Source organism: Macrotis lagotis, chromosome 8, assembly GCF_037893015.1.
Source record: "Macrotis lagotis isolate mMagLag1 chromosome 8, bilby.v1.9.chrom.fasta, whole genome shotgun sequence".
Lineage (NCBI taxonomy): Eukaryota > Metazoa > Chordata > Mammalia > Peramelemorphia > Peramelidae > Macrotis > Macrotis lagotis.
The window spans coordinates 153,053,319-153,078,193 of NC_133665.1; the positions used below are offsets into that span (position 1 = coordinate 153,053,319).

A 24,875-nucleotide genomic window follows, 5' to 3' on the forward strand; every position below is an offset into this window, starting at 1 on the left:
ACTTGGGAGTTTGGGAATATTGCTATAACATTCCTGGAAGTTTTTTTGGGGGAGGATCTCTTTTAAAAGATGGTCTGTGGATTCCCTCCATTTCTATTTTACCCTCTGCTTCTAGGAGCTCAGGATAATTTTGCTGCAGTATTTCTTGAAAAATGAAGTACAGGCTTTTTTCCCCAGGTCATGACTTTTAATTAGCCCAATAATTTTTTAAATTGTCTCTTCTGGTTCTGTTTTACAGGTCAATTGTTTCTCTATTGAGATATTTACAGTTTCTTTTAGTTTCTCATTCTCTTGGGACTGTTTTATTGTTTCTTGATTTCTCTTGCTGTCATTAGTTTCCTTTTGCTACATTCTACATTGGAGGAATTATTTTCTTCATAGAGCTTTTGTATCTCCTTTTCCAACTGGCCAATTATGGTTTTATGGAAATCTTTTCCTCATTTGCCTTTTAGATAACTTTCTCCATTTGGCCTAAACTGATTTTTAACATGTTATTTTCTTCAGTGTTTTTTTTTTTCTTTCACCAAGCTTCTGACTTAGTTTTCATGATTTACTTGCACTGATCTCCTTTCTCTTCCCAACGTCTCCTCTACCTTTTCAAAGTCTTTTTTGAGCTCTTCCACACTTTCCTGTTTCCTCTTGGAATCTTTGGATATAGGAGCTTTGACTTTGTCATCTTCTGAGTGTGTATTTTTATCTTCCATAGGATCAAAGTTTTTTTTCCTGTGGTTAGGCTTCTTTTTTCTGTTTGTCCATTTCCTCAGCCTATGACTGATTTGCCACACTTCCAAAGCTTTTGGGGTTTTTTGGAGGTATTATCCACCCTGGACCCCAATTCCTCAAGGTTTTATGAGAAGTTCTGACTGCTCTCCTGGCCTGTGCTCTGGACTCTGATTGACCACAATTACAATTCTTTGTCTTGGAGATGTGAAGAGGATTCTCTCTGGTAGTATGGGGGCCCAGACTAGGCCCTGGTTCTGAGTATGGGCAAAGCAGCAGAGTCCTGCCCCAGGGATAGCAGAAAGACCTTTGCAGTCTTGCTTTGCCCCCTCACCCACTGTGGGCTGAGTGATCTGGAAGCAGCTGCTGTATGGCTCCACAGGTTCCCACTGCAGGACATCTCTGAGGCTGGCTCTGGCCCAGGCTTTGCGTTTACTCTGGTGCAGCAGAGATCTCTTACTGCCCCTTCAAGCCATCCCCAGTAATCCCTGGGCCAAGAGGTCTGGAAACTTCATTGCCACAACCTAGGCACCCCCTCACCCCACTCTCACTCACTCCCCCCACTAGGCACCTGGTGGGCTGTTCCTGAATGACTGTCCCCCCACAATGAAACAGACCTTTCCCTCAGATCTTCTAAGCTGTGCTGGACTGGGAAAATTGTATCACTCAGACTTTCTGTGGGTTCCACCCCTCTAAGTTTTGGCTAGAGTCATAATTTTATGGCTTTTGGAGGATTTTGGGGACAAGTTTCTAAGAATTCCTGTCCTCATGCCGCCATCTTAGCTCTTTACCCCCCCCCTTGTCTCTACATGTAACTGGGGAAACAAAATACTAAAAGTCACTTGAAAAACTATTTCAAGTTAGATATTTTGAATCCTGAATCTAATCTACATGGTATATTCATATTCTAAACATAGTCACTGGAAAATTGATGGTCATGTCAAATCAAGTCACTTGCAAAACTCTTTTATGGAGATGAGCAATTGGACATATTAGATAAGTTGGTACTCTAAAACCTTAGTTGTCAGGTTAGACTGGTTGTGTCTATATAGCCTTGAACTAGGCAGTAGAAGGAAATTACATTATAGAGTTACTATCTGAAACCTTAGTGCCTTCTTAAGCTGACATTATTTTAATGCTAAAAATGTCTATGATTTCATAGATGGAAAAACTCTCTACAAGTATAGATCATAAAGTTTTCACTGACTTCATTATTCACTAAGGCCAAAACAAGCTATATCAGTTAATGGACAATCACTCTCTGAAGACTGTGACTGAAATTATCAAGACTGGTCCTCAGATAGCAGCCATGTTACATCATACATAATCTCTTCAGAATTTTTTTAGCTTCATAAGTCCAAAGAGAGATTTCAATTCACTAGCCTAGTCTTCAAGACCTTAGGGCTACTTTCTACCACTTAATGGGAGCTCAAAGGAAGATCATGTGACTATTGAACTCTCTAAATCCATTTAATAAAATAGCTTCCTCAGAATATTTTTCCTGTGCTTTGAATAGGGACCTCATTAAATCCCCAATATAACTGATGTGCTCAGTGTATTCTGTAAAAATCCAGCCAAATTATTACCAGGTGGATGTTACTGACACCTTGAAAATTTTATTTTGAATTAAAAATTTTAATGAAGAGTTCTACTTCCAGTGTAAAATATTGTAATACTATTTCCCCAAACACAAAAACACTTGAAGAAAAACATGTTGATTTTGAACTCATTTTAAAATATTTCTACAGCTATATATAGTTTTTAATCGAATATACACAAAGTCATAAATTTTTCAGACTAAAGCTCTTATTCTCAGTATGGAATTAACGTTTATTCTTTCTGAAAGAAGTTGCTCTGCAAGAGTTTTGTCTACTGAAGTTTATATTGTGATCCTAGTAGTCATGCTCAGAAAGTTGCCATGTTCTGTTCTTTTCTTTTTCTTTTTTTGGGGGGGGCGGTTTGTTTTTGCAAGGTGATGGGGTTAAGTGACTTGCCCAAGGTCACACAACTAGGTAATTATTAAGTGTCTCAGGTCAGATTTGAATTAAGATCCTCCTGACTCCATGACCAGTGCTCTATCCACTTCGTTACCTAGCTACCCCTACCATTATCTCTTCTTCATCAGGTTTCCTATCCCTAAATTCTCAAATATCCATCTATCCACTTTCTTAGAAAATCCATCACAGATGATGGTACTCCATTTACCCCTTTTTCCTCCCATGAGAAAAAGACATGGCAAAGAGGAGCTGGCAAGGGTAAATAGAGATATTTGCAGTATCTCTTATAGTTATAATTACTAACAAAGTGCTAATAAGCACAGGAGGACCAGGAGGCAGGAGCTAGAAGAGATATATATGCCTAATGTTTTAATGTGTCATGGATCCCTTTGGAATCTGGTGTATCCATTTTTGTAAAATATGTATTACCTACATTCATAAAAGAATGAAAAGCTAAATTCCAGTTTTTAGCTTGAGGTCAATGAAAATAAAGGTTTTTGTTTTTAATTACCCCCCCCATTCAATTTCAGAGAACTCCTGGTATCTTTCTATAGACTCCTTGCTAGATCCCAGATTATAAACCTCCTCTCTTAGAAGTTTTTTAAAAATATTTTAGAATCTTTTGAGGAAAAGTTCCCTATTAATTTTGAATGTTGTTCATGACAACAATAGTAACTTGACTAAAAAAAGAATAATTTTCAAAATACTTCTATTTGTCTTGAACAAAAATCCAGACACACTAAGTTTGACAATGGGGGTGACAGGCGAAGGTGGAATGACTCAGGGAGGTGTGATCCCCTGCTTTAGCAGGCTTCTAGTACAGGCTAAATGATACTTCTGAGGGCTTCTAGAAGGTATCTGTTTACAAGGATGGGTTGCACTGGATCGCTGCTAATATCCCTCCCAACTCTGTGAGCCTCAGGTTCCAAGATACTGAGTAGCAGCTACCAAAGGAGTGAGATCTATTAGGGGAGGAGACATGAAAGTGAATAGGAGCCTGAGTCTGAGACAGAGTAGGGTTCAGATTTTGATACTATGGCATTGCCACATTATTGGGGGCATATTGTTTTAACAAAACTGTCTGGTAATGCAATCAAGAAACAATTGTTATAGCTAGTATTTCTATAAAGACATCATTTCTAATATATATATATAGAGAGAACTGAATCAAATTTATAAGACTACAAGCCATTTTCCCAATGATAAATGGTCAAAGGACATGAACAGGCAGTTTTCAGATGAAGAAATTAAAGCTATCTATAGTTATATGAAAAAATGCTCTAAATCATTATTGGTTAGAGAAATGCAAATTAAAATAACTGAGACATCACCTTAGACCTATCAGATTGGTTAATATGATAGGAAAGAAAAAGAATAAATGTAGGAAAGGATATGGGGCAATTGGGTCTCTAACATAATACTAGTGACTTGTGAACTGATTTGACCATTTGGAAAGCAATTTGGAACTATGCTGAAAAAACAATGAAAACATGCATACCCTTTGACCCATCAATATCATTACTAGATCTAATAGCCCAGAGAGTTCATAAAAAAGAAAAAAAGACCCATACCATATGTAAAATAAATAATATGTATAGTAGTTTTCTTCTGGCAGCAAAGAATTGGAAATGGAGGGGATGCACATCAATTGGGGAATGACTGAAAAAGTTATAGTATGTTCATATTATGCAATATTTTTTGTTCTTTTAGAAATCATGAATAGAAAAAACCTGGAAAGACTTACATGGGCGCATGCTGAGTGAAGCAAGAGAACTTTGTATGCAGTAATGGCAACATTGTATGATGATCAACTATGATAGACTTAGCTCTTCTCAGTAGATCAAATAACTAAAATACTCATTCTGGAAAATTCCATCCACATTCAGAATAAGAACTATGGTGTCTGAATGCAGATTGAAGAATCCAATTTTAACTTTTTAAAATTTGGCATTTTTTTCCTTTTATTCTGATTCTTTTTTCACAACATGACTAATATGAAAAATGTTTAACAAGATTGTTCATGTGGAATCTATATCAGATTGGTTGCTGTCTTTGAAGAAGGAAGGAAAAGGATGGAGAAGATGAATTTTGGAAAATGTAAAATTTTTACAAAAATAAAAGTTGAAAACTATCTTATGTGTAATTGGAAAAAATAAAATACAAATTAAGACATAAAAACCCTACAACACTGGTTGGAGAAGCATTGGATATGAAAAGTCTACTATTTTGGGACTCCCTGCAATGCCTTAGTACCTGGAAGTACTAAGGAAGGGTACTAAATAGGACTAACTGCTTACTAGGGAGGGACTAATTATACTGTGAAAATTATTTGCAAAGGGTCTACTATCCTTTATCAAATTCCAGAGCATGTTTCCTCTTGCCTTTAGCTTAGCCTTATTGTTTTTGAGACTTCAACTTCAGGGTAGACAACTATGAGGAATCTTCTTGTATACCCTTAGGTTTAGTGATCCCTTCTTCATATTAACTTGATCTTGTAAATCTATATAAATGTAGTTTCCCTCCCCTCCAGTGGAATATAAACTCCTTAAGGGAGGGGTCATTTTTCATTTTCGTCTCCTGTCTCTAGCAGAGTATCTTTCATGCTATCTACTGATTTAATCAAAGCATCATCAATTAATTCACATTTTACTTCAAATTATCTACCTGTATATTAAACCTGGACACATACTTTTGAGGTTGTTCTCATTGAAAATAAACATCAACTTAGTTCCTTTTTTCCCTTATATAAGTTTCTGTTTGTTTGTGTGTGTGTGTATGTGTGTTTGAAATGTAAATTATTGTGAGCATAAAGTTTATTTATAAGTCTACAATAAGCCATGGAATTTATTTTGTAAAAAGAAGATGCACTAAAATCCAAAAATTGAAATGGAATATATGAACAGAGTCCATAGTTGCAAGGAAAATAGTTTACCTATTTTCTGGATCAAAAGAGAAATTTGCAATTATTTTTCTGAGTAGTTGCATATGACATCGTTAAAGGTGTATATAAAGCTATCAAAGAAATTTAGTCAATTGTAGAGTTTGGATGCATTTTAAGTTCTAGGAAAATTAGAAATGTATAAAGTATTTGCTAATGAATAAGCATACATATGAAGATAATTTTAGGGGAAATATTAACTATGAAATATGGAGATTATCTTGGGATCTATCCTCAGTTCTTAGCAGGAAGTCTCCTAATTCACATGCAAGTAAAGAAGTCAGAATTTATACTGAGTCCCTTGCCAAATATAAGATGTTTTCTTATTTTTAATACACAATTTCTGAACCTGCTTAATATAATGCCTATGACTGTGAGAAAAATTTCATTTTTTTTGCTTTATTGGGGTTTTATTTTTATCAAAGCTCAAGAGAGACTGTGTGGCACACTGAAAATAAATGTTGGACTAGTTTTCAAATTGATTTATGTTGTCCTTTGTTCTCGAAGGAGATGATGACATCAGAGAGGTAATGCCATGAGAAGCAGGTGAATTGGATGTGAGTGAAGTGGTTCTATATTATACCACCAGTCTCACTTTCTCCTCCAGAGCCATCTGGGTCCAGTGGCCAGATATGAATCAAGATAATTGGAGATGGCCATGGATGAGGTGATCAGGGTTAAGTGACTTGCTCAAAGTCACACAAAACTAGTAAGTGGCAATTGTCTGAGGCCAAATTTGAATTCAAGATTTTGAACTCAAGACTGCAAGGCTGATACTCTATTGACTGCACCACATAGCTGCCTTAAACAGAAACAGGGTTTTCAGATAAAGGCAAAATGACTGTCTACTAGAGATGTCATAATTGGAATTTTGTTTGAGGGCTTGCACAGATCAGATGGCCCCTGAAACCGTTTCCATCTCTGAAGTTCTGATACTTTGAACATTAGTTTACAAAGATAGATGAATTCATGGTCTTCTCCCTCTCCCCCCCCCCAACCTCCCTGCAATATTCTATTTTCTGGTATTTATATACATCAAAAAAATTCAATATGGAGCTAGATGGAAAGTCAGTTCATCTAATTTCCTGATGTTAAAGATCAGAAAACTGATGCCCTGGAAAATTGAATTACTTTTCCAAAATCACACAAAGAATATGTAGGAAAGTTCATATTTGAACTGTCCTCTGACTCCCAAATCTATGCTGTTTATGTTGTGATCAAACCCCATGGGTAAGTCTTTGACTTTCTCCAAACTTCAATTTCCTCATTTTGAAAATAGGAAGCATACCTATAGTAAAAACATCTATAGATGTCTGGTTTGTTCCCTGTTTGGATTTGTGTGTGTTTGTGTGTCTGTGTGTGTGTGTGTGTGTGTGTGTGTGTTGCTTTTTGAAAAATAATGAAGAATGCTGAAGAATGAAGAAACATTTTCTTTTGAAATGTAATTTTTGTGGGTTTAAAGTCTATTTATAATTATATAATAATGCATATTCATCACACTTTTGTAGATTGAAGGAGAGTATTTTAAAATTTTTGAAAATCTTTGAGTACTCTCAAATATTAGCTAGTATTACTTAAATATTTTTTGAAGAATAGATTATTTACAATTTGGTAGATGGAGGCAATATGATGGAATTGAAGGCAAAAGTAGAGTGAAATTCCTCCAAAGAGATTTAGAAAGCCCAAGGGAATAAATCCTGATGCAGGACTGCAATAAAAAAAATTGCAGTTTGTCATTTTCTAGCCCCATTGGGTGGGGGAAGATAGATTGGTCCAGGGACTAAAGAGAGGATTTGAGCAGCACAATCCAGTGCCCAGGGTCTTAAAGAACACTGATGCTGTTCAGTGAGTTAAGATAAGGTCCCAGAGGCATAGGTGAACTATATTCTTATGATGGATGCAGGAATGGGTGACAAGCAGCAGCAGCTTTGTTCCTTACTCACAGATCTACTATAAACTATGGAGCAGGCTTATGCCAAGGGATGAGTAGATCTGTTATCTTTTGATGATCTTAAAAGAAGAAGGAAAAGGGAAGGGAAAATACACAACATAAGGGAGAAGGAGGTCAGAGAAATCATTTCACATAATCAGGGTGCCAAGGGGGTGGTGGGAATAGCTAATACTTGAACATCATTCTTATCTATTGGAGGGTCAAAGAAGGGAAGATAGGTAAGTATATTTATTTTACTCAGCATGGAAATAAAGGTGAGAAGGGAGAATTTAAAGGAGCAAAGATTTAAAAGAGGAGGAATTCTGAGCAAATCAAATTAAGAATTAATAAAAATATAGATCTTTGTATGGTTGCAAAGAGAACCTTAGGGAAAGTGCCAATCAATTGGGGAATGGGTCAACAAGATATGTTATATAAATGTGTTGGAATTCTATTAGGGCTGAAGAAATGATAAAGGGAATAGATTCAGGGAAATCTGATAAGTCTTGTATAAGCTTATATTTAATGAGGCAAAATATCAGTTTAAATAAAAACAATATTTTAAAGTTAAATTTTGAAAGACTTAGGAGCTCTGATAACATGATGATCAACCAAGATTCTAGATGACTAATAATGGAACATGCTATCCATCTCTTGATAAAGAATTGAAAAGACTCAGAGTACAAAATGAGACTTTTTTTCTCCTTTTGGATATGATCAATGTGGAAATTTAGTTTGCTTGACTATACAGATTTGTAACAGAGGTTTTGATTTTCATTCTCATTTCGGAGTTGGGTACTCAGAGAGGTAGGAAGGAGAAGAGATTCTTACTGATTGAAAATATGTAATTTAGTTTGAATATGTGTATAAATATGCATTATGTAATATTCTTTGAAAATAATAATTAGAAGGGGGGAAGAGGATGGCCAGAGCCTTAAATAGGAATTTCACAAAACCTTGAGATCAGTATAAATGAGAACTACAAGTCCTTTCAACCATCATGATATATATAATTTTCTGAACCACGCTTTTTGATTCATGGGTAGGCGACTAGCAAACCAGGGATATTGCTATGTGTTATTTGGTTTAAGAATCCAAAAGAGGGTTGAAATGATAATTCAGTCACAATAACACTAGCCAGCTGGCACTTTTCAGAGCACTTTAGGACTTAGAAAGTGTTTATATACTTCATTTCATTTGACCCTGACAAGATGTGCTATTATCAACATCGTTTTACTAAGATGGACAAAGGTTACATGACTTGTCCAGGCTCATATAGCTAATATTCTTTTAGGACAGGACTTTAATGCATCTTCCCGACTCCAAGTCCATCTACTGCAACACTTAGCTGCTAACAAAACAAAACAAACAAAAAAAGTAATATGACTTCAGAATAATTGTAGCACATAATGAAGATTAGCCATGATAACGATATAACAATAGCAGTCTACATTTATAAAACAATAAATATACTTCCAAAATGCTTTCATATGAGAGTTTTCACTTAATCCTCTTGGCCTGGAATATATTATCCCTTTTTTTAAAATGAGAAATGGAAGCTCCCAGAATAGAAATCTCACTGTTCACAACTTCTTAGAAGGCTGAAAATCAGTATTCTATAGCATACTGCTCTTTTCACCACAATATTCATTATAGCAAAGTTAATGTAAATATTTGTTTGTTTTTCTTCTTTATGGAATCACCAAGAAGAGAGTGGAGTTCAGGATGATTGGGATAGGTAGGTGTACAATTGAACATCATTGCACAAACTGAATCTATCTATATACTTGAGAAAGAAACAGCTGAATCAGGACAGAGATTAGGAGAAGTAATAGAGAAGGGTTTTTCAGAAGAAAAATCTATGACTCAAAAAGCACAAGAAAATCAGCTATGGGACCCACTTTTGACACTAGCAGGTGATGGGGGCATAATAAACTAGTCATTGGTTTTGGTTTTGGTTTTTTATTCTAGCTAAGTGTTCTGTAGCCTCCTACCCAGTAGTTTGGGTGTTTCTCTGTATGAATGTATGTATGGACTTTGTGGGGTGTGTATGTATGAAAACATGCATAAAAGTATATATATAGATATATAACACATCCAAAAGTTTTAATTTAAGATGCAGTAGCTTAAAATTGCAATAAGCCTTTTCCTATGTATTCACATAAAAATGCATATATACTGTGCATGTGTATATGCACACCCTAAATCTATCTATAAATATGCATAGATATTCATATATATCCATAAATATATGTATGTATGTTTCTGTGTATGCATATATTATATATGGATAGACACATGCAGAATATCCACAAACAATCTCAGGGAATAAGTTTCATGAAATAAAAAAACAAGCCTGTTGACATCTACACATTGTTTAATGTGTTCCAGACACAGGGCTATTTACTAGGTTAGAAACCACACAAAACAAATAAACAGAATAAGGTGCTTTCAGCTGAGAAGAACTGTGACTGCTTAGCTGAATAGTCTTAACAACAACAGAAGGAATAAAGTAGAATTTCTTCTAGAAGGCAGGAATTTATAGTTGATACTGAGTACAGAGATTGTTTGAAGTTCTCAGTTTTTGATGCAATACCTTTCAAACAGTAGGTGTTTAATAAATACTTATACATACTCTATAAGGAATCTACCCTATTCCTCCCTAGTTCCTCTCCTTCCCAGAAAAACATCCTATAAGTTACTAGCTTCTTATCTTTGTTATCTTTTTTATTTTTTATTTTATTTTTCCAATTACATGCAAAGATAGTTTTTAATCGTCAACTTTTTGCAAATTTTTACATTTCATATTTTTCTACCACTTTCCCTCCTTTCTCCCCGTGGCAGTGAGCAATCTGACATAGGTTGTAGATGCACAATTGTCTTTCCATATTTCCATATTAGTCACATTGTGAAAGAAGAATCAGAACTAAGGAGGGGGGGGAAATCAAGACAAGAAAGAAAAAATACATAAAAAAGTTTTAAAAGTGAATACAGTGTATTTTCCTCTGCATTCAGATTCTATAGTTTTTTTTTTCTCTAGATGTGGATTTCTATAACAATTGTGCTTGATCTTTGACCGGCTGAGAGAATCTGTGGTTATCATAGCTGATCATCTCACAATGTTGCTGTTAATGTGTACGATGTTCTCTTGGTTCTGCTCACTTTACTCAGCATCAGTTCATACAAGTCTTTCCTACTTTTTTCTGAAGTTCAGCCACTCAGGATTTCTTTCAGAGCTATAGTACTACAACACATTCATGATTACATGTTCAGTCATTTCCCATTCATGGACAATCCCTCAACTTCCAATTCTTTGCCACTATGCTTCAATATATTTGTACATTTGGATCTTTATTTTAAAGGAGAGAAATGGAGGCTCTCAGAGCTGAAAATCCCTGACCACAACTTCTTTGAAACTGAAAAGTCAGTTTCTCCTAGCCCAATAGCAGACAATCTATGGCATAAGTGTTACCATACTCAGCCTCATCTTTCCTCAAATGACTGCATATTCCTCTTATACTTACATCTATATTAATCAGTTTTTATTTTTTAATGTTTTATATTTTAATTTATATTTATCAGATTAGCTTTCATCTCAAACACCAAGCATTCATTAGGCACCTGCTGTGTATAAATCATCGTTCTATGACCACTAGATTTTAAACTCCTTGTCTAGACCCATACTTTGTAGCTCCATAGCTTGCTAATGTTGGAAAAACCTCTTTGAAATCATATAGATGGGGCAGCTAGGTGATGCAGTGAATAGGGCACCAGCCTAGGAGTCAAGGAGCACCCGAGTTCATAATTCAGTCTCAGACACTTAATAACTACCTAACTGTTCAAGTCACTTAACCCCACTGCCTTGCATAAAACAAAACAAAACAAACAAAAACGAAATCCTATAGACACACTCATACATATTTCAGCTAAGAAAACTGAAGGCTAAATAACTTAGCATCCTTGGCTTAGCTACATGATTATAGATGGCTGAAACAGCTCTTCTTTCTGAACTCCTCCTTGGAATAATGTAGCACAAACCAGGCATTTACATTACTCTCCATCACCTAATGTTCACTATTCTTCAAAAAGAAACATTTCTTTTAACTACAAAGTATTTTTAGAAACACTTGCCACAAATGTTTAAATAGGCAATGAGACTAGAACAAGGCAAACCTGGAACTAATTGGCAATTTTTTTTTCTGCTATGTATTTTCAGTTCCTCATTTGGAATTCATCTCTTGTTTATTCGAATTGCTGATTTAGTGATTCTCTGGCTGTTAATGTATGCGTCCACCTCACCATTGATTACTTCCAATGACTGCCTTGAATATTTACTGCTGGTTAAATATTTTAAACTTTTATCAACATTATCTTGTACCCAATTAAGAACTCATTGAGGGAGTTTTTTAAGGACCTTTCTTGTATTGTAGGCTATAGCCTAGGGACTAATTACAGCCAAGTCTCTTCTGGTCTTCGCCTTAGAACAGCATAGGTTTTACAAAGGGCTATGGCCATAATATCTACTTCTTTTGCCACAAGCAACTATTAATTGACTAGGTTTCTACATACAGTTGGTGCTCATTAAATGCAATAATGGACATCCAAAGAAATGGACAAATTAAGGTTCTCTCTCTCTCTCTCTCTCTCTCTCTCTCTCTCTCTCTCTCTCTCTCTCCCCCTCCCCAAATGCATACACGCAGCCTTACACAAATACACATGCATATATGTGTATGTGTGATGTATATTTACATATATATATATATATATATATATTTCCTCTTTTCAAAAGGTGAGGGCATCAAATGAAAAATAATGAAATATATTATTAAAAATGAAGTAATCAAACTTTTTTTGAAAAATGTAATTCATTTACATAAATTATCAAAAAATAGGAAAGAATAGGAAGAAGCGGAAAAGGTTGGTTTTTGCTTGTAATAATTGATGACATTTTACAATGGAAACATTTAACTGAATTAAGTTTTAGAATCCTAGAGTATCACATCACTGAGCTTTTTTTTGGATCAGTGATGAATATTATTGGACGTGTAGTGTTGCTTATAGTGTAGGGAGGGATAAAATCATACTTTTTAGCAATGTAAGAAGGATTGTGCACACATGAGTACTTGGGGATATAAACCAAAGGAAAATATAAATATTATTTTAACAAATTTGTCCATCATGCTTTAATCAGGTGTGATATGCACACCTACTTAAGGGGGGAAATACACAAAAGATATATAGCAATAAGAAACTGTGAATGGGATTTGCTGTGCAATGTTGGGAGAAATATATTTATATGGATAATATCACAGATATCTATAATCATTGAATATGTATATAAATACACATACATATTGTGTTCACATAAATAAACACCTCTTTTATGTGTCTGATATATGGCTATTTCTCTGCTATTTAATTATATTGAACACTCAAAAAAGAAAATGGCATCATCCTTATGGTTTCTTTCTCCTACCAATTTAAATGAGATATTTCTAAAACCTTTGACATAAAGTAAATGCTTTCCAAAAACCTTTTCTTCCCTCTTACCAATCTATCTATCCACTTCCTCTTATAATCAAGCATAATTATTTACTTTCTGCCACATTTCAAATAAATTTACCAGTCTTCTTTTCAAATATGGAAAATTGTGGCAATTTCACACCAAAATAAAGTTTTTTTAGGGTGTGATAACCAAGAAATAAAATTTATAATATGTGTTCTACTTTATCATGTAGGACCAGATTCTAAGGAAAACCTCTCTTTTTCTCTCTATTTTCCTATTCCACTCTATCCTTCCTGCAAAATGATTGGAAGTGGAGAGGTTATTTTTATTAGTTATTTGTAAGAATGCTTTGTTTTTGTTATTTTGTGTTTTTTTTCTTTTTATATAGTAAACATTCTGAAATAAATACCAAACAGCAGGCAGCCACATTTTAGCTTTTAGGGGCTCCTTTCATTTATTGGTGCCACTGAGAGGTATGAATTAAGAATGCTAAGTAAGAGAAAACAAACATTTTGTCTGTGGGCTAATTACACAGCTCCTGTGCTTCATGCAGGCATTCTGACATCTCTTGGCAAGGCTTGGATGACCTGAAGGGACGTCCCTTTCTTCTTGGAGGGAAATGGTGATTTGGCTTCAGTGCTAATGTCTTTCTATGCTGGCTCAGAACAAAAGCTGTCATCTGTGCTGAACATCGCCAGCGTGGCCCTTGGCTGTGATACTGGAGCAGTCACTGAATAAGATGAGCGTGTGAAACTATCTTTTGTGATCAGAATAATTTAAAGACTTGAGACCCAGGACAATAAAGACTGAAAATGATAGCATCAGGCTTTTGAGTAAAGTATAATGGGTGGGATGAAAAAGAACATAGCTTGGAAATGAGTTTCTAATAAAAATTAATTCTCTGAAGGTATATATATATATATATATATATATATATATATATATATATATATATATATATATATATATATATTACATTGATGGGGAAAGATGGGATATTGACTCCTCAATCATCTATACATGATCTCCCTATATTGTTATTTCTTCTTTTTCTTCACTTTGTACATATTGCTTTTATCCTAGGAGAATGTAAGCTCACTGAGGGAAGGAGTATTTGGTATTCCTTATTTTTTTTTGCCTTTGTATTACCCATACTATCTAATATATGGACTTGGACATGGTCTGGACTTATTCTTTATGTATTTGAATTTGTGAACTTACCCTCCTCTACTCTTCGGTTTGCCACCAGTTGTAGTATTTATTATTCATTCATCATCCAAGGGTGTTGCTACTTTTGCTAATGTCATTGTTGTTTAATTTTGTTTCCTCTCCTTGATTGTGGATTGTTGTGATACTATAGGAAAGAAAAATCTCATCTGGATGATAATAAAATTGATAACAACCTGGTAAAGGAAAACTTCTCAGAAAAATTTACAGACTCTGAAAGAAAAGACATTATTAAAGAGGAAAATAGTCTTCATTCCTGCCTGTCAGGATGCAGGAATTATGGTTCAATGTAATTTTACCACTAATCACCAATTCTACATAATGAAACTTTAACTTCAGGCATATTGTTTCCAAAGAATGCTGAACTTTGTCTTTTTTTCTTAATTTCCCTAACTGATGATTTCAATTTCTCACAGAAATGATGCTTCTTACAGTAGAATAACTTGTCACTATTCTTTCGAGATTTCTTCTTTCATGAATGACACTAAATGGCTTCATGCTCTATCTCATTTTCTTCCCAGTAAACCAATATAGGATGTAATACAGATTCATATGTATCTAAGATGACAACCCCTGCATTTAAAGATGGAACTGACTCATAGAAGAGTTCCCTATGTGAGTGTGTATAACAAAAATGACAGATTCCTACCTTTTGTCTCCATCTAAACTTGTTATTACAAGATTTACTAAGTCATAGTAGGTATTGCTTAGGCCCTTTCTTGCCTAAACAGTCCCATCAACATCACTGACCTCAAAAAAAGCAGGCATGTAACCATCTGCGATTTCAATAGCATGGGGAACTAGCCATATAGGTGCTCCCTTTACCAGTACAGCTTTCTCTATGATTTAATAGCATATAAGTATAGATTTTGACTGAGGCACATTCAGGTCAATTGATCTGTCCAGGGTCACACAAAGAGTAGTTGAAGCAGTAACTAAATCCATCTCTTTCTGATCCTCAGCCTAGCATTTACTTACAATACTAGGCTACCTCTATATTTGTCTTCAAAAACAGAATCATATACTTGATAGTTTTATATAATGCCTTAAAAAGAGCTCACTTATTCTAGTTATGGCAAATCTCTTCTCTATCCCTGGCTTTCTTTATTGATGCAGATATATTGAAATATATTTAATAAATAGGGAAATACACAGAGAAATCTTTCCTACCTATCTGTCTATTGTCTATCTATCTATAGATTTATCTCTATATTTTATAGCAGTATCCATCTATTGATCTATCAGTTATCTATCTATAGATATATCTATATAGAACAATCCATATAGATAGATATCTATATATGTGGAGAGAGGACCAGAGACAGAGAAAGAAACTTGAGCTCTGATAAGTTGGTATACTAAATATGTTATATATATATATATATATATATATATATATATATATATATATACATATATATGTGTGTTTCAATAGAAAAATATATAAGTACTATGGCACAAACATTATTTCATTTGTATAGTGAACTTCCAAGGTAAGGAAATTCAATGAAATTTTTCCTATTTCCCCAATTTTATCACTATATCCTTCCTGAAATTTCTTTAAATTACATTTCATTAATATAATTTTGTAATGTTGCTTCTCCAGTAAAATGAAATTAATATAATTATGATCTACAACTTCTAGACTTAGCAACTTGCTTAGGGAATTAAGAATCCAGATGACTTGCCAGGATCACACAGCTAGTGGGTGTTAAAGGAATAACTTAAATCCAGGTCTTCTTGGATTCTCTCTTCTTTATCAGTAAAATGTGTATGAGATATTTACTACCTACCTTATAGGGTTGGTGGGAGAAAAGTGTTTTTTTTTAAGCTAGACAAATATTTTATTATATTATTGAACTTCCACCTTAGTTTGCACATTTATTTATTTTTTTATTTTTAAAATTAGATTATTTTAGCAATTATTATTGAGGGACTAGGAGTGATTCCTTGCACCATTTTTCCTTCTTTGAAGTTTTTCCTGAAGTAGACACCTCTAATCCAAATCAGATGTTTTTGATGTGATAAAGTTAAGCCACCCAACATTAACTGCTTCCTATATAACACAGACACTGTGTTAAAAACTGGGTGTGAGATATGTTTATTAATAAGCAGTAAAAGGGATGGCTGATGCTTTAAATCTTTATTGGTTAGTGAAATGCCTATCAAAACAACTATATCAGATTGACCAATAAGACTAAAAAGAAAAATGATCAATGTTGGGTGGGATTTTGGAAAACTAGGGCACTAATGTTTGTTGGTGGAGTTTTGGACTGATCCAAACTTTTTGGAGAGTAATTTGGAATTATGCCAAAGGGTAATATAACTGTGCATACCCTATGCTCTAGCAATAACTCTACTAGGTCTGTATCTCAAAGAGATCATAAAAAGAAGGGAAAGACCTACAAGTACAAAAATATTTTAGCAACTTTTTTCATACTGGAAAAGAATTGAAAATTGAAAGAATGCCCATCAATTGGGGAATGACTGGACAAATTGTGGTACATGAATGTGTTAGAAAACTATCATTCTGAGGTGGAGCCAAGATGGTGACAAGAAAGGATTGTGTTTTAGTCGCTCTCTCATAAAACTCAAGCTAAGAACTCTAACTAAATTTTCGAGAGACAGAACCCACAGAGGGATGCAGTGAGGCAGTTCTCCTACTCAAGGTAACCTGAAAAAGAGCAGAAAGGCTCTGCTCCCTGGGGTTGGAGGGGCGGCCCATAAGAGGGAAAGAACTTCAGCTTCCCAGAGGCAGCCCCAGGGTGCTGGGAGCGGTGGCTTACAGAAGCAGGGGAGTCTCCTGAGCTATGCCCCCGGGGAGCACCAGGCACAAAGTGGGGGAACAGCAGGGGACCTCTGCCAGAGCAAGCATGTGAAGCCCAGCCCTCAGGGCACACAGGGAGCAGCTTGGCCAGCACAGCCCAAATCCAGGAACAGAAGCAGGTGGAGCCAGTAAGCAGGAGCCTCCAGGGCATGAGCCCTTTGAACCTAGGGAGGGGAGTGAAGAGAGAGAGAGACTGCAGAGCTCTGCCCTGGAACAGGACTCTGGGGCTCTTACCACATTCAGATCATGATCTCAGTCTAGGCCCACCATAGAACAACAGGGCCCCCCACCCACCCTGTGGCAGGGGGGGGGGGCACTTATGGTCATTCACAGACCAGGAGGGAGGACAAAACCTCACACACTGAGACCCTTGTGGGAGTGTCCCAAAAGCTCAGGAAGCACCCCAAAACAGGCTTAGGCTGGGAAAATGAGCAAGCAGAGAAAAAAGAGAAAGACCATTGAGAAATATTTTGCATATGAGCCCAAGAAGGATCAAAATACTCTGTCTGAAGATGAAGAAGTACAAGTTCCTGCATCTAAAGACTCCAAGAAAAACAGAAATTGGGCTCAGGCTATGACAGAGCTCAAAAAAGACTTTGAAAATCAAATGAGGGAGTTAGAAGAAAAACTGGGAAAAGAAAGAAGAGAGAGATGCAGGAAAAACATGAAAATGAAGTCACCAGCCTAGTCAAGGAAATCCAGAAAAATGCTGAAGAAAATAGCATGCTAAAAAAACAGCTTAGGTCAAATGGATAAAACAGTTCAAAAAGTTATTGAGGAGAAGAATGCTTTAAAAAGCAAAATTGGCCAGATGGAAAAAGAGATAAAGAAAACTCTGAGGAGAACAAATCCTTCAGACAAAGAATAGAATTCAGGGGGATTGATGAATTTACCAGAAATCAGGAATCAATACTTCAAAACGAAAAACATGAAAAATTAGAAGAAAATATGAAATATCTCATTGAAAAAACAACTGATATGGAAAACAGATTTAGGAAAGATAATTTAAAAATTATTGGAATACCTGAAAGTCATGATCAGGAAAGAGCCTTGACATCATTTTCAAAGAATTACTACAGGAAAATTGCCCTGATATTCTAGAAGCAGAGGGCAAAATAGAAATGGAGAGAATCCACCAATCCCCCCCAAGAAAGAGATCCCAAAAAACCAACCCCCAGGAATATTATACCCAAGTTCCAGAACTTCCAAGTCAAAGAGAAAATATTACAAGCAATCAGAAGGACACAGTTCAAATATCATGGAGCTGCAGTCAGGATCACACAGGACCTAGCAGCAACTACATTGGAAGCTCATAGCGCTTGGAATAAAATATCAGGAAGGCAAAAGAGCTTAGAATGCAGCCAAGAATGAACTACCCAGCAAGGCTGAATGTCCTCTTTCAGGGAAAAAAGATGGACTTCCAATGAACCAGGGGGATTTCAAATGTTCCTGTTGGAATGGCCAGAGCTGAACAGAAGGTTTGATCTTCAGATACAGGACTCAGGTGAAGCATGGAGATTGGAGGAGAGGGGGGAAATAGGAGGGACTTAATGAGGATGAACTGCATGTATTCCTGCATAGAAAAATGACACTGATAATACTCATATGAACCTTCTCAGTTAATAGAGCAGGTAGAGCGAGATTTTATAGTTGAAGCACAGGAGAAAGCTGAATTTGAAGATAAAATATGGTGTAAAAATGGAATCAATAGAAAAAAGGAAATGTAATGGGAGAAAGAAAAAGGAGAGGGGGAATAATCCAAGATATTTCATATAATAAGATTTTTCTTTATTAAAATGAGCTATTGCAATGATATGGAAGAGGGGAAGGCAAGGAGGAATGAGGGATACTTCACTTTCATCAGAAGTGGCTAGGAGAGGAAACAGCATATATACTCAATGGGGTACAGACATCTGGAGTAAGAAGGGGAGGGGACAGGGTGAAGGGGGGGAGGTGAGTGATGGAGGAGAGGATGGACCATGGAGGGAGAGCGGTCAGATATAACACATTTTCTTTTTTACTTCTTGCAAGGGACTGGGATTGGAAGGCCTGTCTGGGACCATAAGGCCAGGTAGATGCTGGGCCTAAGGGGTGGTATGGGGGCTCTGGGCCTCTTGGCCCCAGGGCCAGAGATCTGTCTGCTGTGGCACTCAGCTACCCCACAGCTGAGTCAGAGTGAAAGGAGAGAGAAAATATAGTATATGGTAGTGGAGAAATACGAAAGGAGGGAGTTGCGATCAGCAATGGCAACGGTGAAAAAATATGGTTTTGCCATGGACTTACCATAAAGAATGTGATCCACCCACAACAGAGTTGTTGGTGTTGGAACAAAGACTCAAGCACATTTTTTATTATTATTATTTTTTGGAGGGTGCAGGGCAAATGGGGCTGGGTGGCCCACCTGGGGCCACATAGCAGGGAGATCGTAGGGTGTCTGAGGCCAGATTTGGACCCAGGTGCTCCTGGCTCAAGGGCCAATGCTCTGTCCGGCATCCAGCCACCCCCACTATTATTACTATTTTATTTTATTTTGGGTCTTTTTCTTTCTTTTTTTTTTGGTTTTTGCAGGGCAGTGGGGTTCGGGTGGCTTGCATGTCACACGGCTGGGTGATTCTTGGTTGTACAGGGCCAGATGTGGGCTCGGGTGCTCATGGCTCCAGGGCTGGTGCTCTGTCCATTGCACCACCTGGCCATACCTACAATTATTACTATTATTTTTTTTATTTTAATTTTTTTCTCTCCTTTATCGCTCAAGTAAGTCTATATTTATGGCAGGAGGGGGTATTTCATTTACTCTTAAATAAGAATATTTTATTAATGTAAAAAATTATACAAAATGAGAATAAATATTAAATAAAAAAGTTTAAAAAAAAGAAAAAAAGGAAAACTATCATTCTATAAGAAACCATGAGGGATGGGACTTCAGAATGACCTGGAAAGACTTGAATGAACTATGCTTAGTGAACTGAGCAGTACCAGAAAATTATTATACACACTAACAGAAATAATAGGTGATGATCAGCTATGATGGACTTGTTCATTTCAATAGCACAATAATCAAAGACAATTCAAAAGACTTGTGATAGAAAATGCCATCCATATTCAGAGAAGGAACTATGGAGTTTAAATGAAGACCAAAGCTTACTTATCTTCAATTTTTAAAAGTTGTCTTAGGTATTATGTTTTTCTCTTTTTTCCCATTTTGATTTGATTCTTCTTTCACAACATGATTTATATGGATCTATGTTTAGCATGATTAGATTGTTCTTTGTCGGGGGGCAGGGATGGGAGGAAGGAAAAAAAGGCAAAACTTAAAACCTTGTAAAAAATGATTGTTGAAATCTACCATGGCATGTAGTTGGAAAAAATAAATAAATAAAATATTTTAAAATGGGATGGCTGTCACTTTCTCTACAAATACTACAAATAATTCATATAAATTGCACAGTAAGGACATTTTGGTTCAGTGAGAGTAGGAAGCAGCAGGGTGCTCATAGGTAAGAGGTGAAGCAGTTCTGATTGAATTAGCCATTCTATGAGGGAATAAGTGAGCCATAACATACAAAAGGGACTTAAGTTTTGGTAATATGAGGAAATTAATCTATACCAAATCATGAAAGGTAGGAAAAGTGTTTGGTGAGAATAATTGGAATTCATGTAAAAGAGAGAGCAGTAGAAAATGGTACCCCTGAAGCAGTGCTTAGGCTTATACGCTTCTTTCTTATTGTGTTATAATCAGAAGGAAATCTATTTTGTGTAGAGTATAGATTTAGAATCATTGACTAGAAGGGGATTATAGTTTAAAAAGTCCAATCTCTCGCTCTCTCTTTTTTTTTTAACAGATGAGGAAACTGACAGCCAAGGAGGTAAATTTTTCAAGACAATAACCCTGAGTCCATGAATAAAGAGGATTTTATTAAGCACCCTTCTAGTACTGGTTTTATAAACACAAAAATCAAATAGTCCCTGTCATAAAAAAAAAAAACACCTCACATTTGGCAAAGGATAGAATAACAAATACTTATTTATAAATATTTCCATGTTTGTATGCATATATATATATATATATACACCTTGTATATGCATATATATATGTGCATAATTATAATTCTTTTTATGTGGATGGGATATAAGGTAGCAAGTGAAGAAAATGTCATTTGCACACAGGTCTTCTGACTCCAAATTTAATCTTCTGGTCACTATACAATACTGCCTCTGTGCTGCTATTTATTCTTGTTTTGACTACTAGTCAAACTTTTTTGCAACAACATAAATGGACTAAGTCATGATAAGATCAAGTCCTGTCAAGCCTTTTTTAACTTATGGACACAATTTTAAACTGTTTAAACTTGGAAAGGATCTGGTAACTCCTTTAAGACCCTAGTTTCATATCACATAAATTAGAAAGTGAGGCTGAGAGGTAAAGATGTATAACAGCCAAATTTATTCCTGAGATTATTCTTCATGAAGTAAAGTGTTCAGGTGCTGGTGGATTATGGGAATCACCAGAGAATGATATAAACAATCCATATAATTTGTATAGCACTTGTATGTACCAGGCATTGTGATAAACAATGAACAAATATTATGTCAATTGATACTCAAAATAACTCTGGAAGGTAGGTGCTATTATTATCTCCAGTTTACAGATAAGGAAACTAAGGCAAATAAAGTTTAAGTAATATGACCAGAATCGAATCACACAACTAGTTAATGTCTGAGGCTGGATTTGAACTCAGGTCTTCTTAACTCCAGTATGGCACACTGTCTTCTGTGCCATCTATGTGCAATGATATAGATCTTCAACAGATAGAGATTCCCATAGCAATGGTCAGTATACATATATTGTGTATTTTTCCTTTATTTCTGTTGTTATTTGTGTATAGATGCTGAGGATTTGGAATTTTCATCAGTCCCTGAATTCTCCTCCTCCCTGCAATTATTCTCATTTTCATCTAACAGACAAAGCTAGTATTTAATAGAAACTTAAGAATTTCCTTTTCTGTAAAGACAACAAAATCCACAACAAATCTGACTTTGTTCAATATAGCACAAGAGCAGCTACTATGAGATGCTGTTGAATAAAAGGAATGATACTCAGGGAAATAAGTAAAAATGAATCTGCTCAAGATCCCTGTTTGACATATATTCCTTCACACTTTCCATATGGTCTGTGGCAAGTGATAATCTTAACAAAATCGTGCCCGCGTGGTTGTCTATGCTCACGATTTCAGCCTTACCATGGTGCTCCGACATTACTGGTGGCAAGCTGCAAGTGGGCTGGGATTACACAATTCACACAGCAGAAATACTCTGCTCCTCATGTGACTTTGATTTCTTTTTTTTGCTTTGGTTTTTTAGGGTTTTTTTTTTTTTTTTGCAAGGCAAACGGGGTTAAGTGGCTTGCCCAAGGCCACACAGCTATGCAATTATTAAGTGTCTGAGACCAGATTTGAACCCAGGTACTCCTGACTCCAGGGCCAGTTGTGACTTTGATTTTGAAAAGAAAACAGTGCAGGCATCTTCTGAGGACAGTTGGAAAGGTATAATAAGAGAACAGTCACCCAGAATACAAGCCTAAGGACACCCTCAGCAGGGTAATAGGCTATCAAGTTAAAGTTTAAAAGTTCATCCCATGTAATCTCTGTTATCTATTCTTAAAGCACTCATAAAAACTTCTCACTTATTTTTAGACATTAGAAAAACTCAAGGTGAAAGAGAGCACTGATGAAGAAAGTTCTTTGTGAGTAAGGCAGGTGAAGTCACTGACATCCTGCCAAACTAGTGTCCTAAAGATCCACCTTTTATCATCTCTCACACTCTAAGCTACTCATTGTCTCTACTGTTAACATTGTCTCCAAGCTCCATCCCTTTGCTCTTTTCATATTCTTGATCTGTTTACCTTTCTTTCATTGATTATCTTCAATTTATCCTGCTTTTTATTTTCATATTGTCTCCTCCAATAGAGTTTGAGATCCTTGAAATCAGGGCTGTCTTTTGCTATTCTCTATCCTCAGTTCAGAATATCCCTGGAACATTATAGACTCATTTATAGGTCTCTTCGCTTTCACTATATGAATCTGTGCTGAATCTAAATTTTGCCCATTACAAACATAAATAATACAATGAGATTGAGAGTCAAAAGATTTAAGTTGAAATCTGGGCTCTTATTTTCTACCTGTGTGACAATGAATGAGTCTCTCAACTAGTCTGAGATTCAGTTTCTTCATCTGTAAAATTAAGGGAATTCTTGAAGGTGTATGATCAGTCTAAATTTTTGAAATAACCAAACTAATTTCATTCATTACAAAAACTATTCAGACCACTCATATTCAAATCCCATTTTAGCTACTTGCTACTTATGTGACTATAGGCAAATAGCTTGACTTCCCTAGAAAACAGCTACTGATGTAAAATGAGGGGATTGTAAAAACCTTATGTACACCTTTATAAGCTATTCAACAATCTTTACATTTAGCCCTTATCTATTCTTTCAACCCCCATAAAAACTGTTTTAAATACCAAACCATTTCACCATTCCCTTAGCCCACTTTATGGAAGAATGGAGATGTTAGCATGTGGGGAACCAGGCACTGAATATGTGTGAGATATGATAAGGAATTTAGCAATATTATCTCATTTGCTCCTCAAAACACCCTTGGGAGATAAGTGATCTCTGATTCCTTATCATTCTTATTTTAGAATTGAGGAAACTTAGGCAGGTAAAGGTTAAGTGAGTTGCTCAGGGTCATGCAACTAGCAAACATCTGAGGTGAGTTTGATCTCACATTCCCCTGGTTCCTGGCCCAATTCTCTATCCACTGTACATTTCTGCCATCTTTATCTATCCTTATTCACTGAATGGGTGTTGCTTCAGGCAAACTGAGATTTATTAAAGACCTTAGGCTTAACAAGTCCAAGGTGTGCCCTAGCATCCAAGGCTATCTCCACTTGTCCTGATCTGTATCTTGCCACTGCAAGAAGGTGGCTCCAGAGACCAAAGAGTTTTCCCAGCCCTCCCTCATTCAAACCCAATTCGCTCACATGTCACATCACCTCCCTGATGTTATGGTCCTATTTGAGAACAGAGAATAACACGACCTATTATCCCCTACGATTATTTAAATTCTGAATTATTAAGGAAATAAAAGGAAAAAATGTAGTTGGTACAGTGGATAGAGTTCTAACCCTGGAGGTTGACTTCAAATCCTTCCTCAAATATTGGGTCACTCATTTAACCCTGTTTGCCTCAGTTTCCTCATATGTAAAATTAGCTGGAGAAGGAAATGACAAACCACTCCAATATCATTGAAAAGAATACTCCAAATGTGGTATAATATGACTGAAAAAAATCACTGAATAATCAAAGAAAGCTATAAGTAGATCCTAGTCATACTTTTCATCTCTCCTTTATCACTACTTTCTATTTGTCTAAAAACATTTTTCCTTCCATCTCATTCATAAATATTTCATTCTATCTCCTGTTTTTTGTTTCTATACTTCTTGGAGATTTTGGGTGGGGAGGAAACTTGTCTCTATTTGAGAATATCAATGACATCTTCCAGTTTCAAAAATCTAGTGTATTCCTTAATACATCTGTAACTTTGCACAACTTCTTTATTAAATTTCATTTTTATTTTATGGAATAAAATAATAAACATTAAAATAAAAAGATAGTTTTTCATGAAACTGAAAATCTACAGTGCATAATTTGCTATTTCTTTCACATA

The 24,875-nt window shown here is 35.8% G+C and overlaps 1 long non-coding RNA gene across 2 annotated transcripts in view; it reads right to left on the reverse strand.

Annotated features, from left to right (window-relative positions):
• Window positions 1-24,875, reverse strand: part of LOC141495000 (uncharacterized) — a 297,108-nt gene that overhangs the window by 222,799 nt on the left and 49,434 nt on the right. Inside the window, exon 2 of one of the 2 annotated variants that reach the window (XR_012470621.1) lies at window positions 14,313-14,445. The exons of the other annotated variant lie outside the window; for it this stretch is intronic. This is a non-coding gene — a long non-coding RNA (uncharacterized LOC141495000). The remainder of the gene's footprint in view (window positions 1-14,312; window positions 14,446-24,875) is intronic. 2 annotated transcript variants of the gene reach the window in all.